This window comes from Schistocerca gregaria, chromosome 4 (assembly GCF_023897955.1).
Source record: "Schistocerca gregaria isolate iqSchGreg1 chromosome 4, iqSchGreg1.2, whole genome shotgun sequence".
Classification (NCBI taxonomy): Eukaryota; Metazoa; Arthropoda; class Insecta; order Orthoptera; family Acrididae; genus Schistocerca; species Schistocerca gregaria.
The window spans coordinates 48,567,010-48,587,078 of NC_064923.1; positions in this window are offsets into that span (position 1 = coordinate 48,567,010).

Below are 20,069 nucleotides of genomic sequence, written 5' to 3' on the forward strand. Positions count from 1 at the left end.
TAAATCAGGGCAATTTAGATAAGAACACCTTGACTCTCGTCGTCAGTGTTGTGGTTGGCAGGAGAGCCAACCGTGTTTTTCTAAAGGAGACCGAAATGCACGCTTCTCAGCTCACGTAGGCTGGCGTGAGGTCTGGAACATGACAAGGGAATTAGAAATGAGAAAAACGGACGTAGCTGGTGGAATACTTAACTTTAATCCATTAATGATTGACGTCGGTCTGGACGGTACATACTTCACAATCTCAATAGTACGGATAATGGCGCCTTGCTAGGTCGTAGCAAATAACGTAGCTGAAGGCTATGCTATCGTCGGGCAAATGAGAGCGTAGAAGTCAGTGAACCATCGCTAGCAAAGTCGGCTGTACAACCTGGGGCGAGTGCTAGTAAGTCTCTCTAGACCTGCCGTATGGCGGCGCTCGGTCTGCAATCATTGATAGTGGCGACACGCGGGTCCGACGTATACTAACGGACCGCGGCCGATTTAAAGGCTACCACCTAGCAAGTGTGGTGTCTGGCGGTGACACCACATTTTCTTTAATGGGAGCACATATGGTAATACCGACTGTAAATGATGACTGTAGGTGCACTTCAGTTATAGTTGTTATAACTCTTATACTGTGTTCTTTTTCCAACAAAAGTATCAAAATATATAAGAATTAGTCGTCATTCTTAAATTTTTCCAGTTGATGAAAAGTATTTAGGATTTTCTTTTATCATTTATAACTTTTGCAGTTGAAGAAATTTAAAACTTTATCTGAAAATTACTAGGGACTTAAGACAAAGTTATTGCTCATATATTCTTTCAAAATAGAACCAAATCAGATAAAAACACGGGTTTAGTGATCTTAATTAAAACGGCAATGTACCTTCCTTTTACTTGTTTTGTGAGCGAATGGTGAGTGGTGAGTCATGGGAAAGAACTGGTTCATTGCAGTGAGTGATCAGTTCTGATCAAATCTCTGAAAAGAATAGCTTTGCCCATCTCTACCTCCTTGTCAGCAATTCTGTATGTTCCTTTTCTTCTCCAGTTCTATGACTATAGTTAAATAGAGAAAAAACGTTCTTTAGAAAAATATGTGTTAAGTGGTAACTCAACCTCCTTGCATTACAAATGAAAACAGTAAAAATTATTTAATTACAAATGAGAATGTTACAAAAAATTGAAATTATATGTTGTAAGACAAAACAAAAATGAAAAGAAAATTAGGAAACAAATACATGAGTACATATATTTGCATTAAAATGAAAACTAATTATCAAAGATTTGGGTTTCGTAACCATACTTGTAGTGCTACTAAAAGAATTTCCCTCCTGCTTTTTATATCTGCAATATTGTATATTGTTTTAGAAAAAAAATATTTTGTGATTTTTTTATTTTCTGTTGCTTTTGCTGTCGAATCAGACCTTGGCGACTCATTTACTATATTTAGATTTGTAAAAAAAAAAAAAAGTGGTCACAGGTACTGTTAGGTACGTCAGGATTGTTGCACATATGTCATGGTATGTTGCTACCAGCATGCTATGTTTTACCACTGAACCTTGTACTCCAGACAGTTTAGACATTTTCATTTTAAATGAATTTCTCAAAAACAGCAGCTGCACCGAAAACGGAGGAGAAACATCATCAGGAAATATCGTAGTTAACTCAAGTGCTTCTTTTTCCAATCTTCCTCGTAGGTGGCAGGTATAAACCGAGGTTTTATTCCTCTGTGTGCATCTACAACGTCCTCCTTTCCTCGAAACTGTGCACTGGGCTGCAAGTAAATGCTGTCTGTCATTGGGTAACGAATGTCGCTGTGCACCTGTGTAGCCGCTGGTTCTGGTAGCTTGCCACTCTCTAAGAGCTCACCAGAGCTATTTGTTACAGTTTTTATTCACCTGTTTGGTATTTCACTTTCGATGGCTCGTCTTTTTGACAAATTTCGGAAGTTTTATCGAGCAGTCTGCTGAATAATTCTATGCTGGTAGCTGTGTCTGACAGTGCCTACCGCAAGAGCGGGCAACTACTTTCAAGACTGCAGTCATGGGCGTCCACAGAAATGTATCCAAGAGTGGCAACATTTTAAAATTGCCTTTATTTGCGTAACTGATGAGGTGCATCTGACAATCTGTGGAGTCCCAAGACCCAGATTTGAGAAAAACATTACAAAACTTTGGTTGTATCGTACTAACGCTTAATATATTTTAAGACTATGAATTTGACAGTTAAAATGGTAAGCATATTTCAGTACTGTATGCACAATAGAACTTTCTATTTTATTCCCAAGCATATGGATGCCACCTTTTTGATACAACGATTTGATCTTATAGCCTCATGTGATTAAAATGGGGATATGCGATGAACTATGAAATATAACTAGAAAATGTTCACAAAAATGTTTATATTCCTTGATTGTTTGAGAATGACGCTGTGACGATCGTAGATAAGTAAGTCCAGATGGAAAAGTTGTCTTTCCTTATGTATATAGTGTTTCCTAAAATCACAGTAGCACACAGCAATATCGATTCTGCACTCAGTGGCGTTGCACAAAATGATTACTAGACCAGTAGTGGACTGGAAGCCTGTACTCAGGTTCCAAGACAGGGTGCCCCTTGCAGATGTCTACATACGCAATATTCATTTTTTTCTAATACTTCACATAAAATTGCCAAGAGGGTAACAAAGCTATAAGGCTCAGTTTTCTTTTTTAGAGCTATTGCTATATTCTGTGATGGTTGTGACACGAAAATCATTTGGACTGCTGCAAAACATTGTTCGGAATTCGACGACAGTAATGGACAAAACACATTACTACTCTGTTGTGATGCATAAAGCTCCAACAATGCACAGGAGGAAAGATGATTTTTGTGGGTACAAAGAAATGTTCCATGAGATAACGGTGAATGCTAGCATGAAAAAGGCGAAGGTAATGGAACTTGTAGTGCTGTACAAGCCAAAACTTAACGCTACCGGGTCCTCGAACTGTCTTGCGGTAAAGGGAATAATTTTATCAGGTTTCCACCATATCACGCTTATTTAAATCTAACCTAGGTTAAAAGTAATGTGGCAATAAACAACAAGAAGTTTACGCTCAGTGAGAACGAAATGCTGACCAAAGGACGGACTGAAAATGTTGCATGACAGGACTGGCATTGATTTGTCACTCATATCAAGAATGCAGTTCAGGAGACATTGATTCATGAAGGACTGTGGCCAGTTTGGATGCATACGTAACTTCTCTTGTTGGCTTGTTAAAGTCTGCTTCTTTTGTCAAAACACAGCAGAGTGCAGAAATTTTCGTCTCACCAACATTCCAACGCACTTTAAACTGCAACAGAACCCTGAAATAGTGTATTATTAAACTGAGTGCTAGTCAGGTCAATAGTTTATGAAACAGCCCATTCTTAGTATAAAAATGAACTTGTAATTTCTTCACTTATATTGTCACAAAAGCCACAGCAGTTCTCGTTTCACCAGATATCGATAGCTCTCAATAATTACATTATTTTACTAAAAAAACCTGTAGTCGTTCGATCATCACGGTAGACATGGACGTTTCGCATATTAATTGTATGGTAAAACACTCTCGTCTTTGTGTGGTATAATTTGACAAAATCTTGTTTGGACATCTCAAACCCTTTATGAGATACGAGGAATTTATGAATATTTTATTCTAATTTATTCACTGATGCACGAGTTCGTCATGGGGCGCTTTGAATACATTAAATTTTCTCGAAATTTGAAACAGATGGCGATATCCTTACAAGTTTAAAGAATAATTCAATATATCATCCACACCTACACTCAGCACCATTTAACCTATCACGCAAACTAAGAATTTCTTGCAGTAGTTTACCTACTGTCGAAGAATCACAATAACTATGACCATTAACGAAATGATAGCTGGTTCATCAGGAAGCCGATTAATTAAACCGTAAGGTGTGTGAGAATTAGAGTTTATTACCGAATAGTTTCTTTTTTATAAACATTTGAGGAAGGTCGCAGATCTGTCGGCTTGCGCAGTTTTCTGTTCACGGTGTCAAGGGAGACCGACAGGTTCCGCACCCAGTAGTCCTGGCAGTATACTGTGGTCACCAGCTGACAGGCCAGCACACGCTGGCTACTACGCTTCCCTCTACTGGTTCCGTACTGAACTGGCAAAACTCACAACTTATTTTAAACGCACTAAGTTCCAGTAGTTCTGCGACTTCGGACTGTGTTGATCGACGCGACACTTTGGTGATAGTTTTTGCGTTTCGAGAAGTGGTGAAATTAGCCAAATTTCGCGTATGAGCGATTGCTCACGACGAATCAGGACTTCGGATATTTTCGGTGTGTAATGCAGTAGCAACTTGTGGTTTTCACGTGTTGTGTCTGTTGGTGATTGTTTTTGTTTGCAAACAGGACTTTGCTGCAAAACCGTAGCTGTGGGAGTCTGTTCCCAATCGATGCAAAATAGGAGCTGCGGGACTCCATTCTAGTGCTGGCACACTTAGCTGCTAAAGAGCTTCTGTGGGACTATTTATTTCTGGGTATTCCGAACTGTGTTTTGAGATACCAATACGACTTAATTTCTGGTACAGTCAGGTTGGACTCCAATTATTTTCACTACATTTAGGTGACTGATTCTGAAACAGTGCCAATGAACTTTAACTGTCTTCAAACCAGTCAGGACTTTGAATGTTCTGTGGCATCTGACACTTAGGAATTCGCACTAGTGTCAAGTGAACTTCAGATCATTGACATTAGGCCATGTTTTATAGAACTGATAGATTTGCAAAATATCAATTGACCATCGCAAGGGGGCATAATGGATTAACGGCTAGTACAACGTTTTGGTTCTAGCTCAGTAGCTCACTTGCACCTAGCTCATTACAACTTACATAGAACCTACCAAAACACCCTACTTTCAGGTGTAAGTCACTTAATTTCATTTAAATTACTTAGAAAAATTAATATAAATGAGTATTTTTTCGTATCACATTCACCAATTTTCAAATTAACTTCTTTTTTCACAGGAAAAGTGAATGTAAGAAAATAAAATTTTACTTTTTATAAAAAGTGTACATATAAAAATAAATAAAATGTATAGTGATGAATGTAAGAAAGCTATTCCTTGCCAAAAAATTCTCTCTTCTAGAGTCGGCATGAGATTTTTAAGAACTGTGATTGTACATGATTCTTTAGTGCTTTTTTTACCAACAGTTCTACCATATCCACGTGGAACTTTAATTTTCTGTTCTCTCGATACACACTCTTCACAAATCCAACAAAATCCATCGTTTCCATTCGTATCGTTACGAAATTCGATACTATTCTCTTTCCCTAGACAGTCACTACATCACTTTATGTATTTGGTACTCTCCATATAAATATTATAAAATATAATAGGAAAAAATAAAATTTGTTCTCAAAAAGCGCAAAGTGTTCACTATCGAACACCATCCACTTGGTTAATCCTGTAGACTGAGATTCTGCCCTCTGACCTTCATGGAGACTTGCCTCTAACTTACAGATACTCCATTATTTTGGGCTTAAACACACCACCCACTCTTTAGCACGGGTCCGAAAACTGCCTGTGGGATGGTGATAAATCGTACAGAAGTGAGGACAGAAAACATTTCGTCAAATGGCTAGCTCTCCTCCAACCACTGACGCTTTGATGACTTCATGAGATAATGAGTAAAATAGTTTAGTCTATGTATTCAGTTTAGAGGTTTGACAGAGTAAAGAAGCTCGAAGACTATATATGTAGTTCGTATTCGAGTGACAAAGGACATTCTAAAAGCACAACTTTCATCATGCTATTTCAGGAGTAAATAAATTACTTTCTTCACACTTTCGTATTTTATTTGAAGTGGTGAAATGTAAATAACATTTCAAAGTTAGTATGAATACTGAAAACAACTTTAAAAAATCATTACTTTGTGTTTAACATTAAACATGTTCCCCTATTATTTTCAATGGAGTGTACATCAGCGCCATTACAACTATTTAGTTCAGCGTGAGAGAATCATTTATGTAAGTCAGGCCGAGAACAGCATGAGACAATGTTTATGTAAGTTCACACAACGTCTAACCTTGCTTGCACTAACAGAAAGTGCTGCTGGATAAATATGGTTTGTAAAGTCTCATCAATCTCACACAAATATTAACCGATTCTGAAAATTCAAAACGCTAACATAATCTACACAAAAGAGCTATTCATAAAAATGACAATTGGATATCATTTTCTAATTGACACACTAAATTTTCCAGTTTTATATTTTCTCTTTCTTTTTGAAAGTACATCAAAATGAAATGCAAACACTATGTGAAGATTTCTTTAACTTTTTCTAAATTTTTATTTATTTATAGTTCAAAATTTTCAGTAAGAATTCTGTGCTGTCCATCGTAAGTTAAATTTTTGTCACCATTTTCATTAAAAGTTCATAGTCGTTTTCTGTAAACTTACAATATTCTTTCTATGAGTCATGTTAATCACATATATAGGATAATTCATTATGAAATGATATGGAGTTATGTCAGTGTCTGATCAGAGAAGTGCAGCTCATTTAAAATCGAGAAATGCATCACATGTTTTGAGAAGATTAGTTGGTCGGTTAATATTTCACATTTCCTATGGGAAAATTTCGTTTCTTCCATTTTTCAAGTATATATTCTGCAGATTAACGTGCCTGAATAATGAAGTGTCAAGTAACTGATTATTTTTACTACTTGTCTGAAATGTAGCAAATATGAAATATGGAATATTAAATTCTATAGAGTTATAGTAATTTGTGATATGAAGTTCGAAATTATTCCTACACTCAAGCCTGCAAGTTCTACAGTTTGTAGTTCATACAATGATATTGGAACTCTTGGACTTTTCAGATTGCTTTATCGTTGTTCTAAGTCGTAAGTTGCTTCATATTTAACAATTGATACACGAATTTCGACCGCATCTATAACAATGTTGTCTTCCTTAGCAAGCATACATTTAATTTCAACTCCAGCATCATTACAATCAGGCCATATAAGAATTGCATCTCCAGAACTAGAAGACCAAGTAAAAATTACTGTTAAAACTCCTTAACATATAATTTCTTCATAATCTTTAAAGAATTCACCAAGCATTGATAATTGATAAAGTACTTCATTTTTCTTACTCCTTTATTTTCCATTGTTAAGAATATATCTTACTAAGCTTGTTTCATCAGTAACAGATGGAGTCAAATATAACATAGCTGTTGATGAAATAAAAGAATGTAATTCTAGATAAAATATTATTTCCTTTCTTTATGGTCACAAAATCAAACAGTTTTGACCCACATCGATTAATTTTTATTGGATTTTTCCATTATATGTTGGAGAATCTGATTCTGCTCCATCTAGAGTGGCTGTAACAATTCTAAAGTTCATGCATAATTGTGTGTGATTTGGATGAAGCCATTGATCACCAATATTTATTTCAATCTCAGTATCCTTGTTCGGTGCATTAAAATAATTTATTAATTTCATTCACAGGGAATGTGTGAAACTGATAACTCTCGATTTTGTACATGATTTATTAATGATAAAATTTATTAAGACATTTTAAAAACAACTGTTACACAAGTACCACTAAAGTCAATCAGATTGTCATTTTTAATAGTTATAGTAATTTCTAAAAGTTGAATAGGATCAAAAATAGGAATATTTACAGGATAAAGTGTTTCATAAATTATTGGTCTTGAAAATTCAGCATTTGGTTTAACTGAAGTAATAATATTGCTTTCTTTATAAAAATGATCAGTAAGATTAACAAACATTCCATCACCCAAATTAAAATACATACTTATTAATTCAACTGGAATGATTTTAGGAACATCTTGAGCAGCAGACTTTTTCAACTTCAATGCTTTGATTATTAAATTCTTGGACACTTGCAATATTATGTTCTTTCATATACATGTATAATTTCATATAACTCTCAATAACAACTCGATTTTAAATTTCATCTGCTTTAATTTGAATATGTGAATTTTTCGAATGATTAAATTTTTCTAAGCTTTTTAAACTACACTGACCTACAGGAATTTCTATTGTTTCTCTGTCACAATATAATTTATTGTTTTTGATATAATGTTTGGAGTTAAAAGAAGGTGGATAAAAACCAACTAGTGAAACATTTTTATATGTTTCTCTTATTGGAATGGTTAATCTTTTTTAAAGAATCGATGACTTGGCACTCAACTAAAATAGGTGTTCCATTATATTAATAAAAATTTATTTAAATAAATGACAAATTGGGAACGAAAAATAAGAATTCCAGAAAAGAAATGAAAAAATAAACATGTTAAACCTTTACCCAGACTATTCGATGTACAACCATGGGTGAAATGGTTAGGGAAAAACAATATTAACGATTGATAATTATATTCTGTCTCCAAATTGATTGAACTAGAATAAAATTACTCACTTGGATGCTTATTCAAAAAGTTTAAATCAACCCAAACGTCAAGAATTTATAAAAGTGTGCGAAAAAATTAAGATAATATTAATGAAAGAAATGTTATTTACATTCAAAATAATGATGAAATAATTCTGTTAGATGAATGTGAAGATACTGCAGTTGTAGTTTTTGAGGACTTCTTTCTCAAAAATCAGAAAATAATTAGAGATTATTTTACTAGAAGAAGATATAAAGGGATAGTTTGATTTTAGCTCAAACTTATCAATAAATACCAAAACAATTTTTCAGAGATAATCTTATTATTTAAAAACATTTTCATGCAAGATGAGAGAAATTTAAATCATATCTTTAGTGAATGTGTTGGTGGTGATTTAAGGTTTGATGATTTTAAGGAAATGTGTTGTAAATGTTGGAATGATCAATTTGAATTTTTTGTGATAGACTTCACTAGAACACCAGATGAAGTAAAGTTCATAAATAACATGCAGAATTCCATTAAGTATTAATGGCTTTTGTTCTTGAGTACTTTAAAAGACATCACATATATATTACCAGCAATGGTGTTTTACCTCAACACATAAATGAATTTAAAGAAGCTCTTGATTATTTTAAACAATATGAAAAATTAGAAAAAATTGATTCAAAATTTGGCGACCATTATAGTAATTGTTCGTGGTCTGGCAATGAAGCTAAATGTAGTTGTGATGTTTTTGAAAAATATACATTTACAATACATCATCTAATTACATTTTTGAATGTAATCGTTAAACAACAACGTTAAACACAAATGACAGATGTTAAAAATGGTTAATTAATGTTTTTTCACCTCTAAAAAATGTCTTCAAAATATGCACCAGAAGTTGTTAAAAAAACGAAATAGAAAGAAAGCTAAAGAATTGAAAGAACAATTCAGGCTGTGAAAAAACAACCACAAAGAGAATATTAAAAATATAAAAAAGATAAACCAGTTATTGATGTTATTGAACAAGTAAAATGAGAAAACGAAGAATTAGGTGACATAGCTTTGAAAGCTATTGAAGAAAACAGAGAAGTTGGGAAACAAATGATTCTGTATTATTATAAAAAAGATTTTGGAGGCATACCCAAAGTTAAATCTTATGAAAGTAGTCCACAACATGTGGATCAGAAATACAGGTTCCATTGGAGAGGTAAGACGAAGAAACTAAAAGTTAAAACTACACAAGTACTATTAAAAATAATGTATAGTGATGCCAAAAAATAGATGTCAGTAAAAGAATGTTAATGTTTATTAATCATAGAAAAGATGAAGTTTTCGATTGAGACCTGTTGGTAAATTTATATATGTTGATAAATTACCAGTTAATTGGTTACTGATGAAAATACATATGAAGGAAAAGATGTATTAATGAATCTTTTAACTGAAAAACAGATTGGTATAGATGATATGGGTGCAAAATTTGATGGTGTTGATTTATCTAATTAATCAGATATATTATATCAATTGGGAGCAATATATTCTGAGAGTAACCCAAATAAAATAAAATCGTGCACAGGTAACAAATATAAATATTGGATAAAGATAAAGAGAGTTGTTGATGACTATTTCCCAGCTGTAAGAAAATCAATTATTGATTCTGCAGATTATTCGAAAATAAGTTCACCTGAAAAAATACGTAAAGATTTAGTAAAGAAATTTCCAGAAAATCCATCGAATATGTTTGGATGAATGACCATACCAATATAATCGATAGAATAGCAATATTTCGAGGGTGAAGAATCTGCTGAAAATAAAAATTATCATAATGAAAATGTTGGCACAGCACAGCAAATAAATTTAGTGATTTCACAATCGATAATCCACAAGGAATTCCATATTTTATTACATTTTTGAGATATTTACCACACACATTTTGGAAAAGTGAAAAACATGGCAAAGGAGTAGTAAATACTGCAAGTAATAAATTACCATTTGAGGTGCATCTTAACGGCTATCGATTTTGTGCCCCATGATTAGCTAGAAGAAATCAAGAAGCATGTAAGTGAAATGATACTTCTTATAGAGATAATAATGAATTAGAAAAAAGACATGAAGGTGATAAAAAATTCAATTAGCTGCAAAAGAAATAATGCATCATTAGGGGAAAAATAGCCACAACTACAGTTAGAGGAATAATGTATGGAAGACGAAAATTAGGTATGAGCATTGATGTTGATGTTGCGCCAGATGAAACAGGCTGACATTTACATCTACATGTTTACTCTGCAATTCACACTTAAGTGCCTGGCAGAGGTTTCATCGAAACCATTTTCATACTACTTCTCTACCATTCCACTCTCGAATGGCGTGTGGGGAAAAAAGAACACCTAAATGTTTCCGTTCGAGCTCTGATTTCTCTTATTTTGTTATGATGATCATGTCGACCTAGGTAGGTGGGTATCAACAAAATATTTTCGCATTCGAACGAGAAGGTTGGTGATTAAAATTTCGTAAATAGATCTCGCCGCAAAGAATACCACTTTTGTTTCAGTGACTGCCACCCCAACTCGTGTATCAAGTCAGTGACACTCTCACCCATATTGCGCGATAATGTGAAACGAGCTGCCCTTCTTTGCACTTTTTTTATGCCCTCCATCAATCCTACCTGATAAGGATCCTACACCGTGCAGCAATATTCCAGCAGAGGACGGACAAGTGTAATGTAGTCTGTCTCTTTAGTGGATTTGTCGCATCTTATAAGTGTTCTGCCAATAAAGCGCAGTCTTTGTTTCGCCTTCCCCACAATATTATCTATGTGGTCTGTCCAATTTAAGTTGCTCGTAATTGTAATTCCTAGGTATTTAGTCGAACTGTCAGCGTTAGATTTGTGCCATTTATCGTATAGTCAAAATTTATCGGATTTGTTTTAGTACCCATGTGGATGACCTCGCACTTTTCGTTGTTTAGTGCCAATTGCCACTTTCGGCACCATACAGAAATTCTCTCTAGATCATTTCGTAATTGGAATTGATCGTCTGATGATTTTACAGGATTGTAAATTACAGCATCATCTGCAAACAGTCTAAGGGGGCTGCTCAGATCACCACCTAGATCATTTATGTAAAGCAGAAAAATCAGAGGGCCTGTGAAACTACCTTGTGGAATGCCAGATATCACTTCTGTTCAACTCAATGATTTACTGTCTATCACTACGAACTGTGACTTCTCTGAGAGGAAATCACGAATCCAGTCACACAACTGAGACGATACTCCTTACTCCATATGCACACACGTTTATTACTAGTCCTTTGTGAAGAACGGTATCAAAAGCCTTCTGGAAATCTAGGAATATGGAATCGATCTGAGATTCCTTGTCGACAGCACTCATCACTTCACGGGAATAATAAGCTAGCTGTGATGCACAAGAACGATATTTTCTGAAGCCTAATAATGAGTTTAATTTTCAATTAACTGAAAATGAACAGATGAAAATGAAATATAAAGGTATGAAGAAACTTAAAAATATAAATAATGAATCCGTGTTGGTTATGTATCAATGAGTCATTTTATTCATGATGTTCGATTACAGTATATGCTCCAAAATGCTACCGCAAATTGAGATCTGTGATATGGGTCTGTAATTCAATGGGTTACTACTATTTCCTTTCTTCAATATTGGTGTGACCTGTGCTACTTTCCAGTCTTTAGTAACAGAACTTGAGTGAATGTATATGAATGCTAAGAAACGTGCTATTGTGTCTATATACTCTGAAAGGAACCTGGCTGGTATACCATCTGGACCGGAAGCCTTGCCTTTCTTAAGTGATTTGATTTGTTTTGCAACACCTAAGATATCTACTTTTATGTCACTCATGCTAACATCTGTTCTGGTTTCGAATTCTGGAATATTTACTTCGTATTCTTTCATGAAAGAGTTACGGAAAACTGTATTTAGTAACTCCGCATTAGTGGCACCATCATCGGTAAAATTTCCATCGCTATCGCGCAGTGACAGTATTGACTGTTTTTTGCCACTGGTATGCTTTACAAACGACCAGAATATCTTTGGATTTTCTACCATATTTTGGGATATAAGCATCTCGCATTGATGTCCACACTGAATTTCGATCTTCTGTGAAACTTAGCCAGTCTTGGGGATTTTGCGTTCTCCTGAATTTGGCACGCTTTTTTCGTTGCTTCTGCAACAGTGTTTTGACGTGTTTTGTGTAACACGGTGGATCAGTCCCACCTCTTATTTATTTATGTAGTATGAATCTCTCAACTGCTGTAGATACTGTATCTTTGAATTTGAGCCATATCTTGTCTACACTTATACAATTAGCTTGGAAGGAATGGAGACTCTCTCTTAGGAAGGCATCAAGCGAATTTTTATCTGCTGTTTTAAATAGATATATTTTGCATTTATTTTTAGTGGTTTTGGTTGATATGGTTTTGAGCCTCGCTACAATCATCTTGTGTTCACTAATCCCTGTATCCATTATGACGCTCTCTATTAGATCAAGATTATTTGTGGCTAAGAGGTCAAGCTACCATTTACAATTAGTGTGGGCCCCTGAACTAATTGTTCAAAGTAATTCTCAGAAAAATCATTTAGTATAATTTTGGAAGATGTTTTCTGTCTACCACCAGCTTTGAATATGTCTTTTGCCAACAAATCGGGGATAGATTGAAGTCTCCGCCAACTATAACTGTAAGAGTGGGGTACTTATTGGTAATGAGATCCAAGTTTTCTTTGAACCCTTCAGCTATTATATCATTTCGGGGGGTCGGTAGAAACAGCTAATTATTATTTTGGTGCAGCTGTTGAGTATAACCTCTACCCATAGTAATTCACAGGAACTATCTATTTCATCTTCACTACAAGATAAACTACTACCAACAGACACAAACACACCACCATCTACTTTATTTAACCTATCCTTTCTGAAAAAGGTTTGTGCTTCTGGAAAATTTACGGAAGAATTTATCTCCAACTTTAGCCAGCTTTCTGTTCCTATAACGATTTCAGCTGCAGTCCTTTCTATCAGCGCTTGAAGCTCTGGTACTTTTCCAGCACAGCTATGACAGTTTACAACTACAATACTGACTGTTGCTTATTCGATTTTCGTCGTTGCTTTGCCATGTATCCTTTGAGAATGGAGCTCTTTTTTTATCTTTCCCGGGACTGTGTAACCTAAAACACCGCCCAGTCCACACCACAGAGCCCCTGCTACCCGTGTAGCCTCCTCCTGTGTGTGGTAGACACCTGATCTATTTAGCGGAACCCGAAACCTCACCACCCTCTGGCGCAATTCGAGGAATCTGCAGCCTACACGGTTACAGAACCATCTAAGCCTATGATTCAGACCCTCCACTCGGCTCTGAACCAAAGGTCCAAAATCGGTGCTGTCGATGGTGGTGCAGATGGTGAGATCTGCCTTCATCTTGCTAGCAAGACTGACAGTCTTCGCCAACTTAGTCTGTGGCTTGATCAGAATGGTTGTTCATTGGAAAAATATTGTCATATATTTTTTATCTAAGTAAATGAATAACTTTTCAGGTGATTATACTTTGCTACCCAGTGGCAAACTAAACCAAAATGAATTAAAATTAAATTAAATAGTGAACAATTACATAGCACTGAACAATCCTTAACTGATGAACAAAGAAGAAAGGTAGACAAAACACTGGTGGAAATTTACTTGTTACATCAGGAATTCCTGATGTGAAAAAGATTATCGAATATTTCCATTACTATTAGCTACATTACCGTTCCTACCAACTACAGGATCACTTGCTGGTGGTTATGTTGCATTTGCAAATGCAGTAATAAACAAGAAAAAAGCCAATGTAGAATTAGAAGAACAGAAACGACAATCAAGCAATTAAAAAAAAGGAACAAAAAAATCCAAAAAATAATTAGAGAGTAAAAGGACCATTATCATAATTTGACATACAACAGTTAGTTTAACAATTAAAAATTAAATATTTTAACGTTTTTATGATTGATTAATTACCTAATGAAATAAAAAATTTAAAATCTGGAATAGTGAATTTAGATTCATCTGGCCAGCCAGGTGCTCACTAGATTCACAGTTGTTAAACGATATGATCATTGTAAAATAAATAATTTAAGATGATATATTACATTAAATAAAGCTCATGTAGTTAGATGTATTAGAAGACGTCAAGTCACAATTTTAAATTTGCAAAGAGAATGCATTTGGAAACAATTACATCATAAAATTAAAGATCAACCATTGAAAAGCTATTTCCATTTCCTAATAATATCTTTGACAAACAAAACGCTGGAACTAATAACGAAAATAAACCATTGAAAGAAATAGTTCCATTTTCTACCAATGTATTTGTGAAACAAAAAACTAGAACTAATAAAGAAATGTTAATTCCTTTTTATACTAATTTATTTGCCAAGCCAAGAGGCATATGATGAGCAAGAGATTATCTAGTTGTTACTACATTTGAAAACAAATTACAAACAATAAATTTTGAAAATAATATAAGCTCAACAGAACCTAATCATTTCTTAAATGAGGTAAAACTGAAAATTATAATAACTGCAGAACATAATCTAAGAATACATTATAGACTGAAAATAACTTTAAGACTTTTTTGGGGGTACCAAACGCATACTGGCAGAAATTTGGAATTTCCATTCCAAACACAACACTGTAAGCTCACAAATGAAAGAAAGATAATTTAAAAAATTTTGATTGGTAAATAAAATATTTTATCAAGAATGGGTGACTCTGAAGCACATGGATCAGAATGGACCTTAAATTGATACATTGGTTTAGAACTAGTAATTAACAGATATGTTCCACTCAGAGGATCATCTTACATTGAATTATGCAATAAAATAGAAAATTATAAAAACTTATATTCATGTAAAAATAAGCATAAAAAATGAGTTCTTTGGGCTTAAGAACTGCCTTGTGCCCTGTAGGAAAAAATCAGAAAGATTTACGAAATATAGAAATTTTGCTCTTAATCTTGAATAGAAACTTGAAAAGTTTCAGTGTCCTGTAGTAGTTGATGACATTCCATAAATTGAAAATAAAATTAATGTAACTATTAATGTCTAATCATTTGATGAAAATGTCATGTGTATCCACTAAAAATTATGAAAAGTAAGAAAGAGAAATATGTAAATCTCCATTATTTCAAGTAAGAAAATAAAGTGCACTATCATAAAAATATTTATCTAGGCTTGTCTCGAGTCAAATTAACAAACAAGAAGAAGTAACATTTAGTTTTGATATGTGATTACTCCATCTAACTAGTAAGGAAACATTAGATAATCAACCATCAAGCTGTTTAGTTAACAAACAATTAAAAGTATAAATGCCAGAGACAGGTTCCTATGTAAATTTTAAAAATTATGAACATATACAGCAAGCTCCATTCGTTATTTATACTGATTTTGAAAGTTCATTGTTGAAGATGGACAACTGTCAATCAAATCAAGAAAATTCATATACAATGAAATATCAAAAACATGAACAAAGTGGTTTCTTTTACTACATTAAACATGTAAATTGACACTATGAATATCATGTTGTTTATAGAGTGCAAAATTGTTAAAAAATTTATTGAATATATAAAAGAGGTTAAAGAAATTGGAACAATTTATTCTGAAATTGAAGAAATGAAACCATTAACTCCTGAACAACAATCAGATATACAAGATCAAAAAAGTGATATTGTGTAACTGTCATTATTCACCAAAAAATAAAAAGGTTCATCATCAAGACCATTTGGCTGAAAACTATGTAATTCCATTAAACAATAAATGTAATTTACAACTAAGACATCTGACTTTTGTACCAATTTATTTACATAATTTATCAGGATATGATTTGCATCTGTTTGTTAAAGAACTTGTTTATGATATGGAAGAAATGGATTGAACCAAACAATGAAGACAGATACATCAGTTTTCATAAGAAGACAGAAAGTTTGAAAATGAGATTTACTGAAACCTTTAAATTTATGACTTCTTCACTTGATGAACTTTCGTCAGATTTGAAGAGACATCAACTAAAAGACAACAAAATTTTTCCCAGAAGAGTTACTCAATTTTGTGATCAGAAAAGGTGTATATTCATTTGATTACATGGATACTTGGAAGAAATTTGAAGAGACACAATTACCAGCAAAAGAAGAGTTCCATAATGAACTGTATCACTGTGAAATAAGTGATGAAAATTATGAACATGCAAAAATCTATTGGAAAAAATTTAATATGAAACATCTAGGAGAATACCATGATCTGTATCTTAAAGTACTGTTAATTTTAATGCACCAGGATTATCTTGGGATGCAATGTTAAAAATTACTAAGCAATCTCTGGATTTATTACATGATTATGATATGATATGTTAAAACAAACAATAAATTTATGAACCATTAGATAGTAAAGAGATAAAGAGATATTAAATCATCTAGACTATTCAGAAGCAAATAATTTATATGGGTATGCTGTGAGTCAATATTTACCATATAGTAGTTTAGAATAGAAAGAACCAGCGAATTTTGATTGTACAAACATAAGTGAAATATCAGATACTGCTAAAATTGCATATATTTTCAAAGTAGATTTGGAATATCCAAAAGAACTGCATGATTTACATAAAGATTTCCTGCTGTCTCCTGAAAATAAAATTGTGCGTGGAACTAAAGAAGCACGTTGTTGACTCCTCTGAATGATACAAATAAATATACAGTTCATTATAGAAATCTTCAGCAGTATTTTTCATCAGGAATGAAATTAACAAACATACATGAAGTTTTAAAATTTAAACGATCAGCTTGGTTTGAAAATATGTAGATATAGATACTCAAATGAGAACTAAAACCAAAAACAATTTTAAAAGCGGTTTGTATAAATTGATGAATAATTCAAACTTTGGCAAGACAATGGAAAATATTAGATATAGAGTGGATATAAAATTAGTGTCAGATGGAGGAAAATGTCATAAATTAATAAGCAAGAGCTATACTTCATGAAAACCTTGCTGCTATTCATATGAATACGACAAAAATCACATTTAATAAACCATTCTATGTTGGTATGAGCATTCTTGATTTATCAAAAAAACTGATGTACGATTTTGACTATAGAATAATGAAACCGAAATATTGAGAAAATATTGAGTTGTGCTATCAAAATATGAACAGTTACATCTGTAATATACAAACTGAAGATTTTTATGATAATATGAAATCGATTATTAATAAATTTGAGACTAGTGATTATACTGAAAATAATATGTATCGTATACCACAAGTTAACAAGAAAATTGTAGGAAAAGCGAAGGTTGAATGCAATGGAAAAATGTTTATGGCTTGAGAGCAAAAATGTTTGCTTATGAAGTTGAAGATAAAACAGAGAAAAAATCTAAGTAGTTAAGAAGGTATTGTCAAAATAGAATAAGCTTAGAAAATTATAGAGATGGTATGTCTGTCAGTTGAGCACAGTACAGAAGAATTAATATGATTCAAAGTGAAAACACCAAATATATACAGTTGAGTCAAACAAGAAAGTGTTGAGCCCTCATGATGACAAAAGATATGTTTTGGGAAATAAAATGGATACATTATCTATCATATTGACATTAGAAATTATAAAAAATCTAATAAAGATTTTTCTTTATAAATGGAAGCTCCATAGCGTAAGTGTATCGAAAGAGATCAAAAACTAACTGAGTTAGAGATATACGTTTTATGTAATGTTACTGGATGTGAATATTTATATACTAGACATGAAGAAAAAATTTGTACTGAGCTTAATAATGAGTTTAATATTGTTTTACCAGCTAGATATTCTAAATTAATTGTTGACCGGTAGTTTCAATTAACTGAAAATGAACAGATGAATATGAAATATAAAGGTATAAAGAAACTTAAAAATATAAATAATGAATTTCATGACACAGAATTCACAATGTGAAAATTTTGGACTTTTTGATAGTGAATTTATTTATTTATTTACGTTTTTTACATTCACCATAGTTCATTTAATTTATTTTCATACATTCGCTTTTTATAAGATAATATCAAATTTTATTTTATTATGTTCAACTTTTATTAAAAAAATATTAAATTTTATTTCCTTACATTCACCTTTTGCATGAAAAAATAATTATTTTGAAAGTTGGTGAATGTGACACGAAAAAATATTCATTTTTGTTAATTTTCCTAAGTAATTTAAATGAAATTGAGTTAGACCTCAAAAGAAGATTATAGTAAGATATTTTGGTAAGTTCTAGGTAAGTCCCAGCGAGGTAGCTCATGAGGTATAAGTGAGCTAGTGAGATAGAACTGAGCTAGAACCTACCAAAAAATTCTAGTAAGGTCCAACTCCTGATGATGGTGAATCTCCATTCAGTTCATTACATATCTTACTCACATGAACTATGTTCCTCACAACCTTAAGAATGCTAACGAATTGTAGGTGCATAGATGCCCTCATACATTCGACCGCAATATATTGAGTTTGATGCTTTAACTTTATCTTGGAGATACTTAGATTCTGCTATCACAACATGCTACTGCTAAATAAAAAAACTGTAAACCTTCTCAACTGTTTAGAAACACAGGGACGTTCTTTGATTAGCCTATACAGAGTCTTTGAGGACTATCTTTACATTGTGACTAGCACAATGGCTGTAATAAGGCATGGGGTGCTGGCTCCTTGATACTTCTTTATCCACAAAACCTCCAAAGGATTTTTAGTGTCATCCTTTATTTAGAGGACTATTTTTTTCAGCCTCCGATCGGTTGCGAAATTAAAACTACAGTCGAAATACGGTGAAATTTCGCGCTGTTATGTCTTGTGGTTCACTGATCGCGTCACGTCGCACTTTTCAGTTCTCAGCACAAAGGAAACATGTAAAGATGCGTAGGAAAATATAATCTCTCGCCTAGTAGTCATAGTTCTCTGCATGTGTAATAACACTTACTTTCTTCTAGCAGCAGACAAGTTTAGTGCAGCAATTTTTTTAGAGCTTGGATTATATTATAACTAAAATAGTTATATTCAATGTGAAGTAACTGCTTTTATATTGATTTCATTCAAGCATAATTACTTTTTCCAATCTTTACACCCCCAACTGGCCACAAGAGACCCAAGAACGCACTCGAGCCCCAAGGTGGCAGTATCTGCCAGAGAGTCGCCTCACTGTCAGGGTGGCGTTTGCATAATAGATGCATCTAAGAAGTTTGCAGAACGGCAAGTAGGTGACAGAAGGGGCCAGCGCGATATACTGCAGGTCAGTAATACAGATGCCTGTTATGCCAACAACCAATACCTCATTGACCCAACTCAGCCTACCGAGATCACCATGCGGCAAAGAGATGGCGCGGCAGTAACGAGGAACTAGAGTGCACCAGCCTGCGGGGGCCAGTGTCAACATCGCCGCACTGTGAGGATGTAAAAGTCGTATACAACACTATTTGTGTTTTCAGAAAAAGTAAACCAGAAGACAGAGATTTTTGTACTTGGCCCCGTATCGCACCGAGTTGAAAATAATAGCACAGATTTCCACAGGTATTCGGATTAAAACTGTATTGTTAAAGTGTCCATCATCGAAAGACATAGCTCAAAGTCACACACGGTACAGGAGGTCTTCACAAGTGAAGTAATGTAACTTTTCATCACTGATAGATTCA